General features: G+C 44.4%; 1 long non-coding RNA gene across 1 annotated transcript in view; it reads left to right on the top strand.

The window, feature by feature from the left end:
- The window catches only part of LOC142796183 (uncharacterized), a 105,582-nt gene extending 80,498 nt beyond the window's left edge, over window positions 1–25,084 (top strand). The window contains exon 2 of the long non-coding RNA XR_012893598.1: window positions 22,959–25,084. This is a non-coding gene — a long non-coding RNA (uncharacterized LOC142796183). The remainder of the gene's footprint in view (window positions 1–22,958) is intronic.
- Window positions 25,085–26,258: the final 1,174 nt, after the last annotated feature.

Below are 26,258 nucleotides of genomic sequence, written 5' to 3'. Positions count from 1 at the left end.
GATTTAGGAGCGCCGACTGAAATAATCACGCTTGAGCGAGGCGGAATGGTGACTTGTTCTTCCAACACATTCAAGGCATCGTTTCCTGACGGCGTGCGCGGCGGTAGTGCTTTTTCTGTGGATAACGTTATCGACTTTGTTTTTAGGTTGATGACAGCACCATGGAGGCATAAGAAGTCCATGCCAAGGATGACATCTCTCGAGCAACGCTGCAGGACTACGAAGTCTGTAGGATAAATACGGCCGTTAATGGTGACTCTCGCTGTGCAGATTCCTGCAGGCGTTACGAGATGACCTCCAGCTGTGCGGATTTCAGGGCCTTTACAAGCTGTCCTAACTTTTTTTAACTTCGCGGCGAACGACCCACTGATGACAGAATAGTCAGCTCCAGTATCGACGAGAGCGGTCACACTGTGGCCGTCGATAAGAACGTCGAGGTCGCTAGTTCGCCGTCTCGCATTACAGTTAGGGCATGGCGTCGGGTCACAGCTGCGTCGGCTTGTTCCGCTGCTTCTATGTTGCGTCGTCAGGCAACCTTCGGTAAGTGAGCTTTCGCCGTCAGGGCTTTGCCTCGTTGGCGTTGTGTTCGGAAAGCTCCGTCGTGGCGTCGTCGTCGTCGGAGGATCTTCGGTAGTTCGTCGCACAGCAACCGCACCTCCACCGGTTGCTGCCCTTAGTTTCCCGGATACGAGCTAGGAGACCGGCCCCGCGTAGGGCCGGAGTACTGCCGGGGGTGCGGTGACATGCGGCGGCTGGGCGACGGCGAACGGGAAGGACTTCGTGGTGTCCATTGAGTTCCTGTCAGGTAGTCGGCGATGTCACGTGGCCGTTCTCCTGGCTGTGGACGCGGTGTATTGACGGCGAAGCCACGCAGTCCCATCTGTCGGTACTGGCAACGGTGGTATGTGTGTCCGGCCTCGCCGCAGTGGTAGCAGAGCGGGTGGTGGTCAGTGGTGCGCCAGAGGTCAGTCTTCTTCGGCGCACTGCGCTGGGTCATTGCCGAACGGTATGACGTCGGTGGGAGTGGTGGCGGTGGTGGCATCTGTCGAAGGAAGTGCGATGGGAGGCGTTTTGGCGTGGACGGGGAGGAGCGTTGTGGCGCACTGCAGCGGCGTAGCTTATAGCTTCCGGCTCGGGCAGCGGTGTTTGGGGAATACGAAGCGATTGCCGAACTTCTTCTCGCACAATGTCGGTAATTGAATCCACTTGAGGCTGCGCTGAAGGCAACAGCTTGCGCAGCTCTTCCCGCACGATCACTCGGATCGTTTCGCGCAGGTCTTCGTAGTTACTGGCTTGAGCAGCAGCGCATTCTGGAGTCAGGCGACGATTATACGGTCTGGTGCGCATGTCCAGGGTCTTTTAGATAGTGGTCACTTCGGCTACTAATTCTTGGATGGTGTTCGGTGGATTTCTCATCAGTCTCGCGAAGAGCTCCTGTTTGACCCTTTGCATGAGGAAACGCACTTTTTTCTCCTCAGGCATGTCTGGGTCAGCGTGACGGAAAAGGCGGGTCATTGCTTCTGTGAAAATGGCGACATTTTCATTTGGTAGCTGAACCCTGGTCTCTAATAAAGCAGCGGCCCTCTCTTTGCGAGCTACGTTCGCGAACGTTTGCAGGAATGCGCCACAGAAAACATCCCACGTTCGGAGCGTGGACTCCCGATTTTCGAACCAGGTCCTTGCGTTGTCTTAGATAAACACACGATAGAAGAACACACGACAGAGCTTTTCGTCAATGTCTCAGTGGTTGAGAGTGGCCACACGGTCGTATGTTTCTAGCCAGGACTCTGGATCTTCGAATGATGACCCATGGAAAATTGGTGGTTCCCTGGGTTGATGTATGACCATCAAGGGCTGGGACGCTGCGGTTGTCACTTTCGCTGCAGTCGTGGTCATGGCCTTGGTCTTGCGCGCCTTGTCTTGTAGAAGCCCGTACTCCGGTGGTAGCCCTTGCTGTCGGCGGCTTGTTCGCTGTTCCTGGTTGGCGTCTGTGTCTTCTCCGTGACGTGGGCTGGGTTCACGGCTTGACTGGGGCGTTCGGTACATGAACGAAGCAGCACCTCCACCAGATCTCACGGGGCCGTGACGTGGTCGAAGACAGGATACTTTATGTTGGGATTTAACTGTTTATTTCGGTGAACCTGTGCCCGGTAAACGGAAAGCTCGATTACAGTAGCAGTCTTGCACAGATAGCAGGGAACGGAGCGTCGGCCGTCGATCAACTACCGACAAGCGGCGAAGCGCGTCGGCATTTATACTCTTGCCGTCGAATGTTCTACCGTTATTGCTGGCGGTGGCGTAGGTTCCAGAATAATCTGTACAGTTCGCAGAGTAGGCGTGATCTTATCGAAATGATCTACTACAGTCCGGAAGCTTCTCGAAAACTGCAGGCGCGGTTTGCGCTAAGAATTGTGTAGTGTTTTGGGACGATAACAAAACTTGAGAAATGGAACGTGGCAATATTATTCTTTGAGAATATGGTGATGCTTGAATGCTGACTGCTCTGTGTGGACGTTAATTCTGAATGTGCTCTGACGCGCTTTAGTGAACGCTGTCACTCGGGTACTTGCTGCTTGTGGTCGCGCTGCACTGTACTTGATCCGGACCGTGGTGACTAATACCGGTTTTCCTCAAGAAATTTTGATCGGGCGCAACAACTTTGTCGCTGCTGTGCTGTACAGCATAGAGTTTGGCACAGATGCCCTGACCGCGATCACAAAGATAGTTATAGCGCGAGAACGAAACGACGACACAGAGACAAGAAGGACAAGAAGGACACTTCTTGTCTCTGTGTCGTCGTTTTGTTCTCGCGCTATAACTGTCGTCATGCCATACCAACTAGCCCAAGCTGCCACACTTCTAAGCACGATCACAAGTGTCTGTGTGACACCGGCGGTATGAATATCGCATTATTTCCACTACTCGCACATGTAGTCCAAGTAGCATAGAAAAAAAAGCTGTGACTGCGATATCCCCTGTCGGTGATCACACGTGAATGCTTATACCAAGTTAAACCGTTCAGTTCGGTACACTTTTGTGGCCTCTACTTCTTTGGCTGCTGCTTACATGACAATGCAAGAAAAAAGCAGTCTAATAATTACATCAAAATTACGCAGAAACGGTGCATCACACTTAGGCAAGTCTCCTGAAAATATAAAACGTCTGCAAAGAAGCCCATGTACCTGTTCGGTCTTGCAAACAAGCTTATTGCTCACGCTTTTGGCAAATTTTGTTGTTAGGGTTCTGCTGACATGAGCCGCAGTGGGTCACCACATAATACATATATTGTATAATTGGTGTGTCATGTGGTCACCTGTAAATTGCGATCCTCATAAAAAGCGAGTGCTTTGCCTTCAGCGCAACTTTGGCATGCTCACTTTTTGCTTAACACCTAAATCTAAACCTCGTCGTACATTGAAGGTGTCATCATCATCAGCCTGACTACGCCGCTGCAGGGCAAAGGCATCTCCCATGATCTGCCAATCCATCCAGTCTTGCGCTTTTCGTTGCCTTGTTATACCTGCCGAACTTTTTAACCTCATGGACCCACCTAACTTTCTGTCTCCCTTTCGTGTGTTTGCCTTCGCTGGGAATCCAGCCAATTACCCTTAATGACCAGCGGTTATCCTGCCTACGTGCAATGCGCCCAGCCCATGTCAATTTCTTATTCTTGATTATAACTCCGATATTCTGAACCCTGGTTTGTTCGCTGACGCACTCTGCTCTCTTCTTGTCTTTTAAAGTTACACCTATAATTTTCCTTTCCTTCGCTCACTGGGTCATCCTCAATTTAAGCTCAACCCTCTTTGTAAGCATCCAGGTTTCTGCTTCGTAGGTAAATACTGGCAAGATGCAGTTGTTATATACCTTCCTCTTGAGGGTTAGTGGCAGATTACGATTCATGATTAAAGAATGCTTGCTGATTGTGATCAACCCCATCTTTATTCTTCTAGTTACTTACTCTCATGGTACGGATTCGCGGCTCCTACCTGTCCTAAGTAGACATATTCCTTTAGAACTTCCAGCGTCTCTCCACCTATCGTGAAAGTGAAAGTGCTGTTTTCGGCCGAGACTGTAGCACATTACTTTAGTTTTGTGGACATTCATTTTCAGACCTACTTTTCTGCTTTCCATGTTCAGTTCTGTAATCGTGAGTTGTAATTCATCGCCTAAGTTACTCATCGAGGCAATGTCATCAGCGAATTGCAGGTTACTAAGATGCTTTCCATTTACTCTTCCTAAGTCTTCCCAAGCTAGGGTCCTGAAAACCTCCTGTAAGCACGAGATGAATAGAACTGGAGAGGTTGTATCTATCTGCCTTACACTCTTCTTTATTGAAATTCTGCTGCTTTCTTTATGGTGGCTGTGCATTCACTGTTGATTTCTTCCAGTATGTTTACGTAGCGTTCTTCGATGCCCTGATTCAGTAGTGCCTGCATTACTGCTGATGTCTTGACTGAGTCAAACACCTTCTCGTACTCTATGAAGGCTATGTATAGGTGTTGATTGTATGTGAAGGTGTTGTTTGATATGTTTATGGCAGACGATAACGTTAACATTATGGTACATTCCACAGCGCATTTAAGTGCGGCGTATTTCAATCGGTGCATCTTTTTTTCATGACCTAGCAGTATTTTATTTTGGGCAAAAAATACAGTTGTGGTCTTGTTGCTTTCTCCCACTTCATAATCCAAATTATTTAATAAAAGACCACATCTTGTACATTAATAAAAGGACCAGGGCAGTGGAGGGCCTTGGCACTTTGATCATGCACTACCATATTGCAATATTCAACTGCAACTCAAAGACCACTGCTTGGCAGATTTAATGCATAATAAATTCTATTGTTGTGACATTTGTCTGTGTAAACTTTTGTTTGTGAAAACATGCTCAGACGATCGACAACAGCTGGTCCATTAGTTTTTAAAAAGCACTCAAATGGTATTATATGCCTACTGACTATAGCACAGTGTAATGGTATTTGTCTAAAATATGTGGTCAATAGGTACGAAACAACAGCTGCGGCACTTTAAGCAAGTTATTTGCAGTTAAATAAAAGCTGGAAGCACTTGATCACAGCACTATTGGGAGTCTGTCACCATGTACAGATCTTTTGTAAAAAAGCCTTTTATAGTCTTTGACAATGGAGTTTTAACGCCCATCGCTAACACCAAGGAAAGTCAACTGTTTTTCTAGGTCTTAATCTCTTTTGCTGGCCTCCGAACAACGTTATACTAAGCTCTATTTTTCCTCTTTATATAGCCTATTTCCTATCCCTTTATAACAAACTACTATTACCTGAACATTAAATGTCTAGAAATTCAAATACTTTTGAAGTCAAGATTGTCACAAATTATGCAGATTTTCTTGAGCGTGTCAGGATGGTGTCATAACTTGTTGAACTTCACTGTAATGAATAGAGTATTTTTGCTCTCATTTAGCAGGTGCTGTTTCAGTTGCTACGCATTTGCGCAGATTGTCAAACACATCACAAATGATGTAATAACAATTGCCTCAACTTAGTAAACATAAAACTTGTATATTTCAAATGTGGTGTTTTATTATATCTCACGAAGAGGTTAACATCATTCAGTAAAATCATTGCTGGTGATCTCCATAGTTATAAAACTAATTGAATTTAAGTAATTATTATTGAGGTTACACTTTGTTCCATGTAAATGTAGTAGCACCTTATTTATCCTCTTCTTTATGCTTCTGCATTTCATTAGAGAGATTTGAACAAACCGTAAGTGTCGCATAATTATTGCCTGTCTTTGTCATATTTCACTCTGACTCAGCATAGTATTTGATGCTAGATGCCAAAAAAGAGATTAATATGTCACCTCTCCCATTCACCATGAAGAGGTTTTTTTTAAGCTATTGTTCAAAGCAGTGATGTTATTCAGCATTCTGCTGCAAAGCACATGAGAAATACTGTTTGTTAGTACAGGACGCTATACCATCGGTCACATATACATGATTTTTCTGTCTACACATGTAGCTTTAAAAATCATCAGTGTAAATGCGGTGGTCTTTATTTAAATATGAAATAGTGCATTAAAAGAAAGAAAGTCCGTGTCTCTAATCTGACCCTAAGGTGAAGGGAAATGGTACCGTACAGTCAGGGGTGGATCCAGCCAATCATTTTAGGAGGAGGGGGTTGCCTAAAGTAACACCGGAGAGAGGGGCATGGTCATTACTTTTTTGTTTTTTTACTAGCTTAAAAACTCTATTTTAGCATAAATACTATTAATGTGTGCTTGAAGGAATCCCACTCATTTGTCCTAATTGCTGATAACAGGTGGACGGCAAGCACTGAAGAGAGGGGGAGGGGATACTGACAGGCTTTGTGGTGGGGGGCGATTGCCTCTAGCGCCCCCCTTCAGGATCCGCCACTGCGTGCAGTTCTGCACAAGATCACAGGATTGATTCCGAACCTCAGGAGTATCATTTTTATAGTTGTAATATGTACTAGTGCCCTAGTTCCATGCACTCAGGGAGATTATGAGGTCAAAATAATTAATCTTTAACATGAAACAGTGCATCTCATAACCAGATTTTAGTTTTGACACATGAAACCGTCGAACTTAATTTTAATAATTCTTCTCTAAACCAGCATAGATGTACAGGGCTTGCGAAATTCGGCTCCCAGTTTTTTTCATGTGAATGTGCGGTTCATCGCAGAATTTATGGCATTATTTAGCAGTGCGATTTTTCGAGGCCTTCCCTAATGCCATGACCTTTTTTTTCACATTTGTTCAAACCAGAAGACAAGTTCACCAGGGAACATTTACTGCATGGGAGGATGTTTGAAACAGTTGGTTATGTGTTCAAGTTGGCCCATACAAACACTTTTTGCAAATCAACATAATTTCTTCATCTTCATTAGGCAAACAAATTCTATGTAATTGTGCAGCAGTCATGCAGCTATATTGTCAAAGAATTAGTTTTTCAGGACAAATAGAAATGTTCAATAAAAGTTACTGACAAGAAAACGTAAAGTTAAGCGTCTGTCATATTCATATGGTGGTTTTGGGATGTTAAACCTCACATATCACCGAAAATGATAAGGTAACCTTGCCTGAAAAAGTTGCTTCTTATTTACTACACACATCAAAGATCAATATGAATTCTCTGCAATTTGAGACAAGTGCAAATCTAGAAAGAAGTGCATCTTAAAACCAAATGAGGGAGCAGATAAACATTAATGCCACTGAGCACTTTTACTAAATATCCTATCCAAGATTGCAGCAAAATAAGCTCCTGCAAACATATGTGCTAGTAATAACAACAGAATGCTCAGCTTGAGGTTTTTGATGCAGAAAAAATAAAGAAATTATGAAAACGACCACATGTTGGATGATGAAGCCAATACAATGCTTTATTAGCAGTTTTTAAAACGCTTATCTTATGTTTCGTTTCAATAATGTTCCTGACTTAGCTCGTTGTGCCCTTGGTTAGAGTGCAGATTCATTTCCACCACTGTCACTTATCCTCCTTTCCTTTGAGATTCTTGGCAGCAAGTACACGTACCTGTAACAAACATGGCAAAATAAGCTCCTGCAAACATATGTGCTAGTTATAACAACAGAATGCTCAGCTTGAGGTTTTTGATGCAGGAAAAATAAAGAAATTATGAAAAAAACCACATGTTGGATGATGAAGCCAATACAATGCTTTATTAGCAGTTTTTAAAATGCTTATCTTATAGTTCGTTTCAATAATGTTCCTGACTTAGCTTGTTGTGCCCTTGGCTAGAGTGCAGATTCATTTCCACCACTGTCACTTATCCTCCTTTGAGATTCTTGGCAGAAAGTACATGTACCTGTAACAAACATGGCAAATTACCCCACTTCCTCCTTTGTTTTCCTGTACAATTCAAGCAGCAGCCTATCTTTCCACTCCTAAATAAAGGTGGCGGTAGGTAAGCTGTGCATGCATGAACTTCACTGCATGACTCGGGCTGCAATTCAAAGCATAAACTCTCATGAGAAGCTGTAATAAGTGTCCACTTTGTTCAGACTACAGATATTTAAGCAAAATTGGTTGAAACACAAAAATATGAAAACAGGTGTGCATTTTTACTGTAAAGTATTGCACAGTTAAAATAATGTGAAGACAACACTCGCAGATAAAGCAGCTGAACTGGTGGCAAGCGTTCCTTGGTTGTACGGGTAGTCACATTCAATGGGCCTCTTGTGCAGCCCTGGCAATGCTATAAAAAAAGCACATGCTAGTGTCTCCATTCCAATTTCAATCGCGAGTGGGCACTGTAAGATACAGAGCAAATGCCCCCTCCCCTCCTGCAAATATTTTTCAATCTGTTCTCCACTACGGAATTCCACAGCAACAGTTCTCTGGAACCAAAGTTCTGAGAGCCCCTATAAATGCGCAAGATTTTTTAAACAATTTTACAATGTGATGCCCCGAGGCTGCATTCTGAGTTGTCAGAAATTGTCTGAACATTTGTAGAACATCTTTCCCGCCTTGTCATAACATCTGAAATTTCACACAAGGATTCTCTTCGGGTCTGTAAAACAGTAAATGCGTGTGTATTCAATACAGCATTTAATTATAAACACTGGTGTGCATTTTTTTTAAAAGCACTTTTATATTGAAGGAGTGTCCGAGACAAAGCAAGGGCCCCCTTTCAGATCATTTTTCAGCGCCGAGAGAGTGATTTCTCAAGATTTTACAGAAGTATGAAGTTGGAGGTAGTGCTTGGGCCAGTGTGCATCTCTCACCTTAAAGTACTAAGAACTTGGAAACTTGTACCCCTACGCAAAGAGAAGAAACACAGCATACCAAATTCGTTTGCACTGTTTCAAGTTTTAGTTCACCATGGTGGAACTCGCATGTCCATCAAACGAGTTGTGTGATTGAGGGCAATCTTCAGCCATATGTAGCCTTTGAGCTTGTGAGGACAGACTTCCCACGTTACCAGTCGTAGTCAGCATGGCTATACGCTGTCGTCCTTTATGAAAGGGAAAACGTGAGCACGTGACCTGCGCTCAGTGGCGACTGGCTACAGTACCATCAACCTACAGCTGAAGAAAGCGTGCCTGCTTCTGTTTTTATCAGCACCTATCCAACGGCCATAATTAATTCTTTTGTTTGCCAACAGATGCCTTCAAAAGGCGTTGTGCTTTGTTTAGTGGTTGTTTTGGTTGTTCCAATTCAGTTAGTAAATAATGGTAAGAAAGTACCGACACAAAAACTGGACGTGTCATTTCTTTTGTTGCAATGAGTAGCTAATGACCCAGTTATCTTGACTGCAAATCTTTTTTAACGGAGCGCACAACAGTTAAATTGTTTAAAGACATTTTCATAGTGCTTTGCTCGGGCGTATGAATGTCGCCTCACAAGGTACCACAGTGCTGTAGACTTGTGAGACTGCATATTGTTTTTGCTTGTTTGAGAAAAGCAGTGCATGGGCTCATTTAAATGTACATGTAATGAGTCACTGTTGCAATAGATTGTCCACTGTGTCATGCTTCTTATCTTCTATCCTCCTAGGATTATACGTATTGAGATGTGATACACCTAACAATACAACTACACTGACTTTCATTTCTCTTTGGGCCAGGTGAATGAGCTGGTCAGCTACTCTAAATCATTCTCGTTAATTTTTTTTTTGGGTGTTGAAGGGAGACTAAAGAGCGAAATAATTTTTCGCATACTATTGAAGTATGATTTCACAACACCACTTTTACCACGACGCTTGGCAAGTGCGAAACTGGGCAAAGAAAATGTCACACCAAACACAATGATATCATTAATTTTGATGGCGTTTGCTGGTTTCTACATAGCTTATAATCGATAAAGACGAAGGACATTGTCATCTGTGGGTGTCATAGACGAAGCATACGAAGTTTCAAAAAATATCACAGAGCCAATTGCAAAATTATGAAAAATACATTTAAAAGCTTTTGACGTCACGCATAGACATTTCCGCACAACTTTCAATAGTTAAACTTCAACCTTAATTTTCTCCGCTAATAATGAACTTGGGATAGTGAAACATATTGTCCCGACGTCGAAACAGAGGTCTTGCGGCAGAAACTGAGACACCAGAAGCAGGTAGGTTCTTTTAATAGAACGCGCAAGAGAGTTCTTCTTTTTCATCCATTTCATAGTACTTCATGGCACATGCACAACTGTCATTGTCTTTCTTTTTGACAAGCACGTGACATTTGCCTCCCTCCGAAAGAGGCATCGTCCCGATGCGCAACCTAGGCGCTCTACCAGGCGTATGAAGTGGTCGCGTTAACTGGATAAATACGGTTTCATACGCACGACGTGTACGACTTCGGGTAAATGATTTTGACGCCTAGAACTACAGTCAGTGTCAGGAACAACTTCATAGTTCACGTCGTTCAAGCGTCGCGTGACGCTGTATGGGCCAAAGTATCGTCTTAGCAGTTTTTCCGACAGTCCACGTCGACGTATCGGAATCCAGACCCAGACCTTGTCGCCTGGTGTGTAGCTTATGAACTTGTGTCGGGGGTCGTACCGTTGTGCATCTTGATGCTGTTGATGACAGATGCGCACACGCGCGAGCTGTCTGGCTTCCTCGGCGCGCTGAGTGAACTCTTCGGCGTCCACATGGATGTCGTCACACTCATGCGGCAACATGGCGTCCAACGTTGTCGTGACTTCGCGACCATAAATCAGACTGAACGGCGTCATTCCAGTGGTTTCTTGTCGAGCGGTATTATAGGCAAAGGTCACGTACGGCAATATCTGATCCCAGTTTTTATGCTCTGTGTCAACGTACATGCTGATCATGTCTGCGAGGGTCCTATTGAGGCGCTCTGTCAGTCCGTTTGTCTGCGGCTGGTAAGCCATTGTTTTCCGGTGAGCTGTACCGCTGAGTCTGAGAACTGACTCCAAAAGTTCTGCGGTGAAGGCAGGTCCTCTGTCTGTAATCACTGCTGTCGGAGCGCCATGCCGAAGGACGATGTTTTCGATGAAGAACTGAGCGGCCTCTGCTGCTGTGCCGCGCTGCATAGCTTTAGTCTCCGCATAACGGGAGAGGTAATCGGTGGCCACGATTATCCATCTGTTACCTGTTGTGGAAGTTGGAAAGGGGCCCAGGAAATCCATTCCAATCAGAGTGAACGGCTTCGCTGGTGCTAGGACTGGATGTAAGAGACCGGCTGGCTTGCTGGGAGGTGCTTTGCGTCTTTGGCAGTCGATGCAAGTTCGCACGTGATGGTTAACATCAGCGGGTAACTTTGGCCAGTAGTACTTGCATCGCAGTCGGCACAATGTTCGGGTGTAGCCTAGATGACCAGAAGTTGCTTCATCATGGCACGCTTCCATAATTTCCTTTCGAAGAGAGGCAGGCACGACGAGCAAGTGCGGGTTGCCGGTTGGTGAGAAGTTTCTCTTATAGAGAACATCACGTCTCAAGCAAAAAGATGGCAGTCCTCTGGCAAATAACCGCGGCACGTCCTTACGTCGTCCTTCTAAATATTCAATGAGTGGTAACAGCTCGGGGTCACTGCGCTGCTCCTGTGCAATAGTGGCCGTGTTGACGACTCCCAAGAATGCCGCGTCGACGTTTTCGTCATCACGACCGACAGTCTCCACTGGCGACCGTGAGAGACAGTCGGCGTCGGTGTGCCGCTTCCCAGATTTATAGACGATGGTCATGTCGAACTCTTGCAGTCTTAGGCTCCAGCGTGCCAAACGGCCAGATGAATCTTTAAGGTTGGTGAGCCAGCACAAAGAGTGATGGTCGCTAACAATCTTGAAGGAGCGGCCGTACAAATATGGACGAAATTTGATGACCGCCCACACCACGGCGAGACACTCCTTCTCGGTAGTCGAGTAGTTCTCCTCCGTGCGAGAGAGAGTTCTGCTGGCGTAGGCTATTACTCTTTCACAGCCGTCTTGCCACTGCACCAGAACGGCACCCAGACCTACATTGCTGGCGTCAGTGTGAAGTGCTGTAGGGGCTTCCTGGTCGAAGTGCGCGAGGACTGGAGGTGTTTGCAGGCGTTGTCGTAGTTCATTGAACGCCATTTGCTGTTGTTCACCCCAAAAGAAGGGGACGTCCTCACGTGTGAGTCGTGTCAATGGCGCCGCAATAGACGAAAAGTCCTCAATAAATCGCCGGTAATAGGCACACAACCCTAAAAAGCGTCTCACGGCCTTTTTGTCGCATGGTGCAGGAAATTGCGCTACGGCGTCTATTTTGGCCGGGTCAGGTCGAACACCCTCGTGACTGACGACGTGGCTTAGGAAGTTGAGTTCGTTAAAACCAAAATGACATTTTTCCGGTTTTAAAGTAAGGCCGGCCAAACGTATGGCTTGGAGGACGGTGAATAAACGGCTGAGATGTTCCTCGAATGTTGCTGAGAATACAATAACATCGTCGAGATAGACCAAGCATGTTTGCCACTTCAGGCCTGATAGTACGGTGTCCATGAGACGTTGAAAAGTGGCTGGCGCCGAGCACAACCCAAAAGGAAGCACCTTAAATTCGTAGAGGCCGTCGGGCGTCACGAAGGCCGTTTTTTCACGATCTCTCTCGTCGACTTCTATCTGCCAGTAGCCGCTTCGGAGGTCCATTGAAGAGAAATAGCGCGCATGACGCAGCCGATCGAGTGAATCGTCTATGCGGGGCTGTGAATAGACGTCTTTTTTCGTGACTTGGTTCAACTTGCGATAATCAATACAGAAGCGCAAGCTGCCGTCTTTTTTCTTGACCAAAACCACGGGGGACGCCCAAGGACTTTTCGAAGGTTGTATGACGTCATCCGCGAGCATCTTGTGTACTTGCTTCTGAATCTCCTCGCGCTCTTTCGGAGACACACGGTAGGGGTTTTGCCGAATTGGTCGCGTGTTGTCTTCAGTAATGATGCGGTGCTTGGTCAATGGTGTTTGCTGTACTTTTGACGTATGCGAAAAGCAGTCTTCGAATTGGTGTATAAGTTCAAGCAGGCGCTTCCTATCAGAGGTCGGTAGCGTAGAGCAGATGTCCACCGACAAAGTTGTCGAGGCGGGGACAGCCGCGTCATCTGGTTGCAAGGTAAAACAATCCCCGGCTTGGTCTACATCGTCGTAGTAGGCAATTGCGGTACCCTTCTGGATTTGACGGCGCTCGTTGCTGAAGTTTGTGAGCAGCAATTCCGCCTGTCCACCAGTAAGCGCCAGGACGCCCCTCGCGATGGAAATGCCTTGCGTGAGCAAAAGAGTGACTATGTGCTCCGCTATCACATCTTTATAGCAAGGACACCCACTGGACACCGACACAAGGCAGCAGGATCTCGGTGGGAGTGTCACATCGTCGGCTATTCGCAAACGGCCGCGTGGTTCTTCACTGCTGTTGTCGGCATAAGGATGAGCGCAAAACGTCACCATACGTTGAGGAATGTTGATAACAGCGCCATGATCTTGAAGAAAATCCATGCCCAAAATTAACTCTTTACAGCAGTCTGGCAACAGGACGAAAGTGGCCACGAAGCTAGAATCTCCGATGCGAAGTCTAGTGGTGCATTTACCCGTGGGTGTCATCAGCTGACCACCAGCACTCCTTATGTGCGGCCCTGTCCACGGTGTCTTGACCTTCCTGAGGCGGTCGGCGAGCTCTTGTCGCATGATTGAGAAGTCGGCGCCAGTGTCGACCAGTGCTGTAACGTGATGTCCGTCAATGAGAACGCTCAGATCGGCACGTACAACTTCTTCAGCATTATTATTCGTCGTCGTATTCATCGTCGTTGTCGTCATACCTTCTTGCGATGATTGGGGGAACTTTTCAGTGTGTCGACGATTGGCAACCTTGCCCCCCGAGGTCACATCAGTTAGTTTCCCCGGCGCGGGCTAGGCGAACGGCCTCTGGTGACGTCCGCGTAGCTCTGAGGGAAGTCACGGTGACGCGCAGGGGATGGAGAGCGCCAGCGACGCGGTGGGGTTGCTTGAGCAGGCGATAGTTGATCGGCATCGTGGGCACGACGGTCTTCGGAGCGGAAAGAAGCGGGACGAGAAAAGTTCCCGAAACCAGAATCGCCGTGACGGCAATAGCGGGCAATGTGACCGGGTTCTCCGCAGCGGTAACAAATAGGTCTACGGTCGGCCATGCGCCACAAGTCAGTTCGGCGAACTGGTGGTCGTCTCGTAGAATCTCGTTGCCACCAAGGTACGGCAGTGGGTTGTGGCTGGAAGGGCGTCGCCACAAATGTCGGTGGAGGACGACGGACTACATCAGCGTAGCTCGCTGGATGTGGCTCAGGATTTGGCGCGGGTGGTGTAATGGCTTGCCTCAACTCCTGGCGGACGATTTCGGCAACAGATGCGACTGGCGGTTGGGCAGGGGGAACGCAGAGGGCCCGAAGTTCCTCACGCAGTATTTCTCTAATCATTTGCCGCAGGGAACTTTCGCATACGGCAGTGTTCTGAGCTGCAGCACTTACTGCTGTGTGGTTCTGCAGGCGGTCAAAGTGTCGGCGTCGTTGTTGCAGCGCGCGCTCGATGACTGTCGCCTCTCTTACGAATTCATCTACAGTTGTAGGTGGATTTCTTACGAGGCCCGCAAACACTTGTTCCTTAACACCCTGCATCAGTTGACGCACCTTCTTCGCCTCGGGCATGTCAGGGTCAGCTCGTCGAAACAGACGGATCATACCCTCTGCGTACATTGCGGCTGTTTCATTAGGTTTTTGCACGCGTGCCTCAATCACTTGCTGTGCGCGATCCCGTCGGTCCGAGTTCAAAAATGTAGCGAGGAGCTTTCGACGGAAGTCTTCCCAAGATTGGAATGTAGCCTCGCGGTTCTCATACCACGTGCGAGCGCTATCTTCCAGTGCGAAATATGCACGGCCAAGTTTGTGCTGTTCGCTCCAGTTGTTGGATACAGCGACCCGTTCGAACTGTTCGAGCCAGTCTTCGACATCCTCGTACTCTTCCCCACGGAAAACTTCAGGAACGCGAGGATGTTCAAGAGTTACCTGCGAGGGAAGAGTGGTCTGCGATGGCGGGATAACCGTGGATGTCGTAGGAGCTGCCATGCTGGAAAGAGGCGGAACAGGTGCGGACTCTGGACTTAGGCCTAGTAGGCGCCGACTGAATCGGTGCACTGGAGTCGTGACGAGGGGCTGAGTCTCTGGACTAGGTGAACGGGTCCGAGTAAGACTGTCCTGCATCAGGGTGTAGGCTCCAGCACCTCCACCAGTGTCCCGACGTCGAAACAGAGGTCTTGCGGCAGAAACTGAGACACCAGAAGCAGGTAGGTTCTTTTAATAGAACGCGCAAGAGAGTTCTTCTTTTTCATCCATTTCATAGTACTTCATGGCACATGCACAACTTTCATTGTCTTTCTTTTTGACAAGCACGTGACAATATAGCATTGGCATTAGAGTTCTCAGAGGGCAGCTTGTCAATCTAAACAAGGTTACTGTTTCTCTTTAGTATCCTTGTAATGCCTTTGTAAAATACACGCAACAAGCTTGTGAATCAAGTGCAAAGCTGCACAGCAAACTGTTGTTGGGAGTACGGAGTTTGTACATTGTGATTTCAACCATGTCGCATTGCTGCAGTGAAGGAAACCAAACTGCTCGAGACTACAGCAGCAGAGGCCTATAAATGTCTCCAGAGTTTCCTTCCACAGTTTCAACCAATGGGTTCAATAGTGGTAAAACATGAGATTTATTCCACTTGTTATTTACAACTCCATCATAAACAGAGACTAACATGTGCATTTTCTTGGTTTAAGTGTAGTTTTTTATCTTTCAGTGGATAAGTTATCTTGAGGTAACACTGATGTTATTGAAAATAGAATCATTTTGAAGAATAGATTCAATAGCTTTGCTGCTAGCCTCCTTTCTGACATGGATTCATGACAATTGCATTAATTGGCAAATGTAAGAAGTTTCACCCTAGTAGTAAATTTACCATGCACCATCCTTTCAGCAAAATTAACTTCCTAGATATAACGGTATCTATTGAAACATTTTTAATGTGAGGTATGAAAAAAAATACAGGTCCTCTGCCCACACCATAAACATATAGCAGGCAATGCCAATCAGAAAAGAAAAATGAACAGGGCAGATGCAAGTGAAATTTTGAGGGCGAAGGGTGTGTAGGAGAAGCGGACTCCATCCCCAGTTGAACTGGACAAAAAGAAGAAAAAAAAAGATCTTGGTTTGGTCTACAACGTTGTTTTTGCTGCTAACATGTTCGGCGAAATTTAATCTTCAGTGGTGAATTATTGTGATGCGCATCTTAATGGGGCTGTCTTGGAGTTCTTTCTTGTACAGAGAAATCAAAGGCTACGCTCTACACAATGCCAACAAATAGCCAAGTATAACACACTGACTACACAATCCATCATCTATGACAGGGCAAAGAAGAAATATTCATCAGACAGGCAAAGCGTTTAAGTAGCGTCTGTAACAACAACGATCACTATGCTCATCAATTAAGCAAGCCAAAGGAGACATTTGGCAAATTTACCTGCACAACAATCTAAACAAAATCCAAAATGAAGCTTGAAAATGAGGAAATCATCACTAGCTGAACATTTTCCATAGCACAGCCTAACCAGCCACTAGCCTTTGCAATCAAATACCGAAACACACTTCCAAACTTAAATATTATCTTTCGCAAGTACTACCCGACATTAACTAGCAGAGAGCCGCTTCGGAAAACGTTCCGCGACATGTTAGTGCATGCAAAAGTAAACCCGCATTTTTTTTGTACACATAGCACCTAGTTGTCATCTAAGATTTAAGACCTGCAAATACCTTCAAGATTATGTTAGAATTAAAAGCACTAGAAGTGATTTATGCATAGTATAAAATCTAGTTTTACCTGCACTAGTTCAAACATTATCTACATGATTAACTATACATATTGTCACAAACAGGACAACATTTTAACATGGTGTAGTAGCACAACTTTGACAGGGACACAGAGTACAAGAAAACACGACACTCGCTTTTCTTGTCCTTTGTGTCCCCGTCGAAGTTGCGCTACTACACCACGTGTTAAAATAATATCTCACCAACTAGCCCAGCTCTCAACCCTATAGAACAAACAGGACAACCTGTTAACGTTTCATTAAATAGGCATCAGGCAAGCATGGCAAATAACTGCAAGCAATGGCTCAGCATTTTATAGTGGTAGGACATATCTTCAACGATCTTAAACCTTGAATACAGTAACCAGTTTTTCGAGAAAGAAAAATTGCCGCACTTTATTCACTAGTCTAAGACATTCAAGCCAACAAGTAGAAATGTTTCAAAAGGGGCACTTGAACCAATTTGATATGGCGCATACACAAGAAAAACCTATAAAAAATAAGCCATTCTTCCAGGAATTTCTAAGGCTAATTATCCCCATTGTCAGGTGGTGCTTCCTCGAGGCAAAGATAATTCAGCAAAATGCCTTCTCCTTTTCTACCCATCCATGTAAAACACTTGCTCCCTCCTGCCCCTCATTTCTTTGTTTCATGGGCTTTTGATTGATTGCCCCTTTTACCCTGGCGCAACCAATTACGGGGGATTGGCTTTTAACTCACCTAGTTCAGCATGCCGACTCCTCGTTTTTATCTCCCCATTTTCGCATGTGGCCTTCCCTGCTTTGTTTAAGTTGGAGGAGAGGGTACGAGAATATACAAAATGCATTAAGGTAGGCAAGGGATCAATTTTGGCCTTGTTGGTACAACATATGTGAAATGTTTTGTGGTGATTTTCTGATTGTTAGTACCAGTGTATGTGGGCTCCCTTCATCTTGATAAATCTGCCCTACACAATTCAGATAGGTCGGCAGTTGCAGCCTTGAAGAAGTCTGCATGCTGAGAAGATGGCTGTAGTGACAACCCGTGTTCACAAACGTTTTATCTCTTTAAGCTTGTCTTCCTCACAACTTGTGTGTTTTTTGGTTTCGTAACATAACACTTCTGGTTTAAAAAAATAATAAAATTGGTACTACCTTGTATAATCCGTGTTAATAATAGCTCATTTTTGTCTGTGTATTTGTAGATTTTCAATGTGGCCATTGTCTTAGTTTCTTTTGAGCAATAATTTGACTGAGTTAGTGAACTAATGATTGCTCTTCATTTATTTCCTGCCATCTTGCGTCTACAGACAAGTCCGTACTGTACTAAGACTGAAAATATGAAAGAAACAAAAAATGACACTTCTACACAGTAGCACCGATATTAGGATATTTAGTAATTGCGTCTTTTTATTTTATTACCAGCATGTCAAGTGCCGGAGGCATGACTGCTGGCTAACCGTTGAAGAGTTCATTCTTGGGTGAAAATGAAAAACTGCCCCCCCCCCTTCCAACGCTCATCTGCATATTTTTCGGTGGTTCATTATTTCAAATAGCATAACAATTTGAAAAGTGGGCCAAATGTGACGTATTACTCTAATTTGTTTTGCAGCACTGAGCAGCTGACTCATCCGTCACTCAGTGTCAGCGCAGCCGATTTTACCTGGTTGAAGCGCTCCCGCTGTAGATCGGGCGCAGCAGAAGAGCGACACGTGATCATAAAACCAGCAACGTGTTTAAATTACACACGCAATAAATGTACATAATGAGTACACGTATCGCAACAAGACAAGTAGGCAACACGTATGGCGGAAGTACGGTAAACAATGAAAGTCTTACCTTTATTGTCAAGAACTGTATCAGCCTTTACACTAATCTCATCAGGCTGCTGTACAAACTGAGCAACTTGCGCAGCGACAACGTTTTCGAATTGTGGTACATTAACACAAAGCGGTATTACTATCACTACCACCAAACTAATGGTGCAAAAGCGCGTTCACCCGGAGATTAGTTAGAGGTTGACAGCTTACCCGTCCTTGACACGAGGTGCACTATGAAGCTGTGAACATTTGTGTTCATCACTGTCGTCACTCAAGAGTAGATTTATCGCGAGGAAGAGTGCAAGCCACAATTGAACACGTAGCTTGAACTTCGCGCTGGTGCAATGACAAAACCGGAAGCCGCCATGACACTTTTCCTCACAGGAAACACACGCAGTGCCAACGAGTCATCGAAAGCCCAAGTTGTAGCAAACAAAGTTCAACGCAGCTACCACCTCAAATACAGCAGCGATGACCGGCGATTCATGCTTAGTACGTTTTCGTTTTTAATCTTTATTTTAAATGTTTGACGAAAACGATCTCTTCACATGCTTGAATACCATAGTAATCATCATGAGTAAGCCCGCAAAAATTGAATGCGGAACATTAAGGCACCCGAAAATGCTTTTATTATTATTATTATATTATTATTATTATTATTATTATTATTATTATTATTATTATTATTATTATTATTATTATTATTATTATTATTATTATTATTATTATTATTATTAACTTGCAGAGAAATTGCAAGGCTCCTCTGAAAATGAAGCAGAGCCACAGTCACACGCATTCTCAGCACTGCCCTAGAACACTCGTATGCGAGGCCTTAGAACAAGAAAGAATTATGACATAGAAGAAATGAACAAAACCTTAATACATGCATAGATTCCTAAAACGCGACTGCAGTTAGGTTAAAGCACTAGGGCAAGAAATAAGCAAGCTCTCCCAAATAACAAAAAATAGAGAAAAAAGAAACAACAATCAACAAAAGCTTCCCACTCACGATCTAAAGTTTAAATAACTAAGCTAAAGGGGCTGATTAACAAAAAGAAAATCGCCGACATTGGGATTTATAGCACCAAAGAATTAGATGAAGAATTCAAAGAAAGGCCAAAGCATGACAACAGAAAACTAATTACGAATGCACACTCCAACAGGGAGAGTAAGATAGTCTGCAATCATAACATCTATAGTAAGGTGGCAGAAGACCTTTACTAAAGCTCACGAATAAGCCACCTAACAGAGAAACAAGCCAAAGTTCAACAAAACACTTTTAACTCCATGAGTAAAGATACACAAATTTAGAAAGAAACATAAAATAAGAAGCCAAACCAGGAACGAATCTCCTTGGATACCCTACCTTGAGAGAATGGAATAGAGCCCTACAAAACATGACCAACGAAAAATCATGCAGCGAAATTGTTGACCCGATCAAAGATGGAGGTCTCGTGTTTAAAAAGCTTGTGACACTTTCTGGAGAATGCCTCACGTACTGGCGAATCAAATGTAGAACCGAAGTGTAAAAATGCCTATACCAAACAAATACAGAAAAAAAAGAGATGAAAGATTTGAAGAATTATACACAGATCAACAGATGTCCCACTGTGGATCAAAGTCATGCGCTGTCAAAGTGAAAAATCTGCGAAACGGAATACATCCATTTACTTAGCTTGCAGAGACTAATAAAAGGCATTCGACTCGGTAGAGATACCAGCAAATACCAGTCTTAGAGTAGCTAGTGCATAACGCATGCATGAATACCCTAGCCAACATCTACAGAGAGTCCACAGCAGACAGACAGAGAGACAAAGAACTTTAAAAAGGTCTTGAGGGGCGACTACAAACGTCTCTTTATGGGGGAGGAGCTGTCGCAGAGCAGAAAAATTTAATTCGTGAAGTGGATCTGGCAAGGAGACGAAATCTGAGCAATATTTACAGGTTGCTTAGCAGAAGTATTTGAGCCACTATGTTGATAAGAAACACGAAAAAACATTTACAAGGAATATCTCGGTACTTGCGCTTTGAAAATGACATTGTGCTTTTCAGCAGTGGTGCCGTTGAACTACAATGAACTGAGGGTCCAAACCAAGAAGTGTTCAAGTAGGGTTACAGATAAATAAGTAAAAGACAAGGATCTAGTGTTAGGAGGCCAAACAAGAGAGCGAGAGTTCGCAACGGCACACTAGAATCCTTACAATATATATGTATTTAGGTCAGACATTCACAGGAAACACTACTCACGAAAAGGAAATTCCCCAAACAATATGGATGGGCTAAAGCTTTGATGGCAGACATTCTCAAATAATAAAAGGCAATTTACAACTGTTCCTAAAGTAGAAAGTGGTCAACTATTGTATGCTGTGAGTATAACATATGTTGCAGAAACTTGAATGAGAGTAAAAAAAGAACAAGAAAAGAAAAAAATAGTTCAGAACAGATTAAGAACTATGCAAAATAGAAACAGAAAATGGTTAGCATAACATAGAGATATTAAAAAAGCAGAGCTCGATAGAGAACAAACAGGGCTAGATGACATTTTAGCTGACATTAAGAAAAGAAAAGGCTGGACCTGGGCAGGTTAAGCAATGCAAGGGAGAGACAAGTGACCAGTTAGAGAGATTGTGTGGCTACAAAAATATGAGAAAAATAACTGAGAAAGGCAGAAGGATAGATGGGATTTGTATGCATAAGATCTAATAAGCTTGCACAGGGTTGGGAAAATTGTAGGTAACTGGGAGAAGCCTTTGCATAGCATTGGACATAAAAAAAGGCTGATATACAAGAAGAGCATGCGTTATCGAGCTGTTGCACATCGCATGTTGGTTTCAATACCAACAAGTTATTCAACTCACATCGCAATGCTACCACTTACGCATTAGAATTGTACTACCAACTGCTTTTCGCCAGGTTTCTAGTAACGTGGAAATACACCTGGAACATTTAGCAGAACCGCGTACAGCCATGTCCCTTGGCTCCCTGGATTTCGTGCCGACCGGTTGTGCGCCCGCGCGCTACGCGCGCTCGCGACCTTCGGCGTCATCGTAGCGCTGGCCGACTGGGCTCGTCCTACGTCATCTCCTGTCGCCGACGACCTTCGACGACAGCGCAGCTCTGATTTACTGGTCCTGCTCTACGCCATCTACAGACGCCGACACCATCTCTCGCAAGTGTACCCCGTCCTCGGACTCCAGTGACCGTTCTTCCATCTTTCCTGTCTCTCCTATCCCCTCAGTTTGTTGTTGCTTCTTCTTCCTCTTTCCTATACCTTTACTTCTACCCCTTTTATCCCTCCTTACCCCCATCCCTTTGTGAGCTCTGTGGCGGTGTCGCTCACTGAAGCAGACAATAACGGGGCTCACTTTTCTCTTCTTTTCTCTCAAGAACCACTTCAGCCATGTCCCCGACACTGTATAGTGCATTTGCAGCCAGGCTTAATCCGCGTTACCTTGCGGAAGTTGTGGGCTCCGACGTGGTGTGCCCAGTTGCACGCGTGACCTAAAAGACATGCTGAGCTGCTTTGCACAAGAGGTGTGCCTGTTTAACCGTAGATGCTCAGGGTGCTTTCAGCATGTGAATTCTGAGAGATGACGCGTTTGGACTGATAACACATGCCAATATGAATCGTGTGACACTGACGAGACAATAGAACATCAATTGTGTTCATGTGAACGTTTTTCGAGCGAACGCAACTTGCTACGCGAAACGTTAGAGACCCTTGACAGTAGACCTTTCTCTGAAGAGAAGATCCTTGGTTCATGGCTGTACGCATCGCAGGCCGGCAAAGCGACGCGAGCACTGCTAATTTTTCTAAAGACGACCGGACTACGCGAAAGCTTATAAGCGTGCAATGGACAAGGTCACATCTAAACACACGTTGCCCTTCACTTCTCTCTCTCTTCTTCTTTAATCCCCTCACCCCTTCCCCCAGTGCAGGGTAGTAAACCGGACGTGCGTCTGGTTGACCTCCCTGCCTTTCATTTCTTCCCTTCCTCCTCCTCCTAAACACATGCCTGACTAGACACTTGTTATTGTGCCTGGTCAAGTATGATACGGTTGGCATTGCAAAACTTCTTTAGCCCCAACCACTCCAGTTCTAAACTAAAGCACATTGCATGAAGGAGGTAAAAAAATAAGCGCGCCTCCCACCACACTTCGGATTTTAAAATTTTACATATTTGCTAACACAACCAAACGAAGGCATGACTTCCCCGAAAGGCCATGTTCTACAAAAAGTGAGTGCTCTTTTTGGGGAAGTTGCACCTTCAGTTAGTAATGTTACGAAAGTATGTGAAAAAATAATTTGGGGCAGCAGGTGTGTTTTCTTTAATTTCTTTGTTCTATTTGCTTCAGTTTGGACCTGGAGTGGCTTGCAATGAAGAAGTTTCGCGATGCCAAGTGTTCAGCAGCCCACATCACTGAGGCAAACTGGAACCTGAAGATGAGCCATGCCCGCTGTTCCACACTGAAGAAGCCTGCTCACACGACCTGGGAAAGCCTCACTGGGCTGAAAAATCTTCACATTGCAGAAAGTGTACGCTATGTACTCAACAAAGGCCCAAAATTTAGCCACGAACCTCTGTTGCTGGCTCACTAATTACTGGTATTGCACCGACGAGTTGCAGCAAAAGTCGATGTCGCAGTTTGGGACTATTGCTTAAGAGATAATGTTTAAGCTCTAGCAAGAACAGGGGAAAAACCCGCTTCGTCAGTAGGATACGTTGGTGGGTGTTGTCATTCTTCAAGTGCAACAATTTGTACCCATTTCAAGTGGATAAAAGTAGTGGCTCCGTAGTAATGAATGTAGATTTGCGTAACTTTCAAGGCAAGACAAGCAGTCTGTATGAACTTCGTCAAGTTAAAAGTCATCAAAACAAGAGTTTTGAAAAGCAAGGCACTGTCTCTTAGTAAGGACTTGGAACTTGCACAACTAGCAGAGTCTATTGCATACTGTAGCTAGCAAAAAGAACACCCTTTCTGTGTTTGCTATTGCCAAGACGCATAAGCCGGGTGTTTCATTCGGGACAATTGTGAGTGATTGAGGTATCTGGCAGAAGATGATTAGTCTGTTTTTAATGAAGCGGCTAGACTCAGTTGCCATGAGAGACCCGTTTTAAACTGAGAATTTCTCATGCATCATCCCCTTTCTTCAAAGAATCTTTCGATGGGTACTTGTTGTTGGTAGATATTGAGGACTCCTTTTATTCTGTTCTGCATGGTGAAATGTTTTTTTACGTAAAACGTTGCACAGACGAGAGTGGTGTGGTTGCCTTCAGAAATGCGGCGGGCATGGCAGTATAAGCTTTTATGGCCCTTCTCAAGTTTTATGTTAAATGTAGCTCGTATGTTGCTCCTGTGTTGTGCAATTTCTTATGTTTGACCGTAACTGCTTTAAATACGTTCCACCAACATTTTAATTTGTGGGAGGTTTTGGAAGTTCTTACGTATGATGATAATTTTATTATTTTAAAGAAACTAACCACCGTCACATATTATCCCATTGTTAACAATGTTCTAGCAGGCTTTCACAGACTGAAAAAGGATCGGTGTTTACACATGAGTTGAAGGCTTGCGTCTTTTTGCAGTTTTTGGCTTAGCGCATTACCTTGCAGAGTCGTCACGGCTGTTGGCTTTTTTGTCTAGGTGTGCTGAAAAATTGCTTTCATACGAGTTGACGCATTTCAAAACTGTGAAAAGGGCCATAGCTGAACAAATAGCAGAGTATCCATGTGCAGGATCGTGCTCACAAGTTATGCAGAAGACTTTTCAAAACCGATTGGACAGGTTGTCTGTGGTTGGTTTCCTTCGCATGCTCCTTAACGCTGTAGCTGAGTTGCTCCACCAGACTATCAAGAGAGAACACCACGGTACTGGGGTAGATCAAGAGCGCAGAACATCGAGACTTGAGGTTGTACCGTGTATGCACCGAGCTGCAAACGACCTAAACATGGTTGCAAACAGAGATGGTATGCCGATTCTTTTTTCAGCGCCACGAAAATCATCTAAGCTTTCTCATGCTATATAATGGAAGCAACAAAGGCACGCCAATCATGCACAAAATGTCTCAACGTGGTCGTTTATGAATTTGCACTATCCTACGGCAAAAGATGAACGTTGACCGGGCAAGAATATGCTTGAATGAGCATGCACAGAAACGTGAGCTTTCTTTAAAAGATAAAGATGGGGCACATTTGCTGACACATTGCGATTCTCATAAGTGTGAGCCATACCTGGATAAGGTTTGAATTATTGGCAGAAGCAGGGACACAACTACTCGAGAATGCATGGATGCATTCTGTATAAAATCACGAGGTTCATTAGGTATCAGTGATACTTTGTCTTTCTGGTAGGTAGAGAACAAGTTAACAAATTGTGATTAGTTAGTATACTCTCAATGTGAACCTAGCTTACTCCACACATGTGTGCCTATTATTTTTCATGCAGGATATGACGAATAAACTGTCAAAACTTTGAGCTCCCCTAGACCCCTTTTGTCATTATTTGGTCATTAAAACAGCCATATCTTTGTGGCTTCTACAAGAACATGGACCGATTAGAATAGCAAAGAGTACTTTTAGCCTGACCTTTGTGTCTTAAAAATCCATAGGGGCAAATTTCACATGGAGGGACACCGTGTTTGGTTGATGCAGACTAGGGAGACATGAGGCTATGACAAGTTACCGATATGCAATGACAAGGAGAATGAATGCAGTGATTGTGCGAGCATTCCAAGCTAGAAAAAGGGTAAGAGTGACCAGTGCCTTCTGTCGCATAAGCCATGAAATAGCGAAAGCAACCACCGTCACCTCTGCCACCATCTGGAACGTAAAGGACTGCCAAAGGCTGCATTCATTGTTCTTCTGCGCAGGCTTACAGCATGCAGCTCCGTAAAAGTAAAGCGAGGGCACATAAATGCTTCAATAAGTTAGTGTCAGAGCGCATACCCAAATCTGTTGCAGGAAAATTATCAAGAAATTACTGCTTTTTTTACATAGTCGTTTTAAAAAAAACTTGAAATTGGTCTGAAGACAACATTACATATTACAGATTTTTGCTGGTGAATGGGAATTCTTCACTAAATTAGAAACTTCGTAAGATGTTTTTGCTAGATAGAGTTTTATTAGTATTTATTAGTAAAAATTACACAATCGGGAGCCATGAAAATTTTGTAAACGAAGGGTGGGTGCTGGAGACGACGTTTTGACAAGTGTACTTGTCTTTTACAAGGCTCAACAAAATTTGGAGAAATTTAGTTCAATACAAGAACCATATTACTTTATCATTGTGCCTATCCCAAGAAATGAAGTTATTTATATTATTGAGGAGCCGAGAAATGTAACTTGATGCTATTCAATATTGCGCACACGCACCAACGAAGACCAAAAGCTTGTATCGTGCACTGACTACTAAGCGGGGACAAATATGCTAATCTGATAGTGAAGTAAACATCACATTGTTTTGATTAAAAAATAACAAGCAGAAAAACTAGTAATAAGACCGAAAATAACATTGTACTTCCTAAAGAATGAAATGTCCTTCAATTTTACATGTGATACTTGATTTAGCAAGACCGAACACATACATGTACTTGAACATAATGTAACACAGGGCAGGACTACACAGACACTAGAGAAGGGACAAATTGCTCTTGTA

The sequence above is a fragment of the Rhipicephalus microplus genome, chromosome 2, assembly GCF_043290135.1.
Source record: "Rhipicephalus microplus isolate Deutch F79 chromosome 2, USDA_Rmic, whole genome shotgun sequence".
In the NCBI taxonomy this organism is placed as follows: Eukaryota; Metazoa; Arthropoda; class Arachnida; order Ixodida; family Ixodidae; genus Rhipicephalus; species Rhipicephalus microplus.
This window is presented reverse-complemented; position numbering and strand designations above follow the sequence as displayed.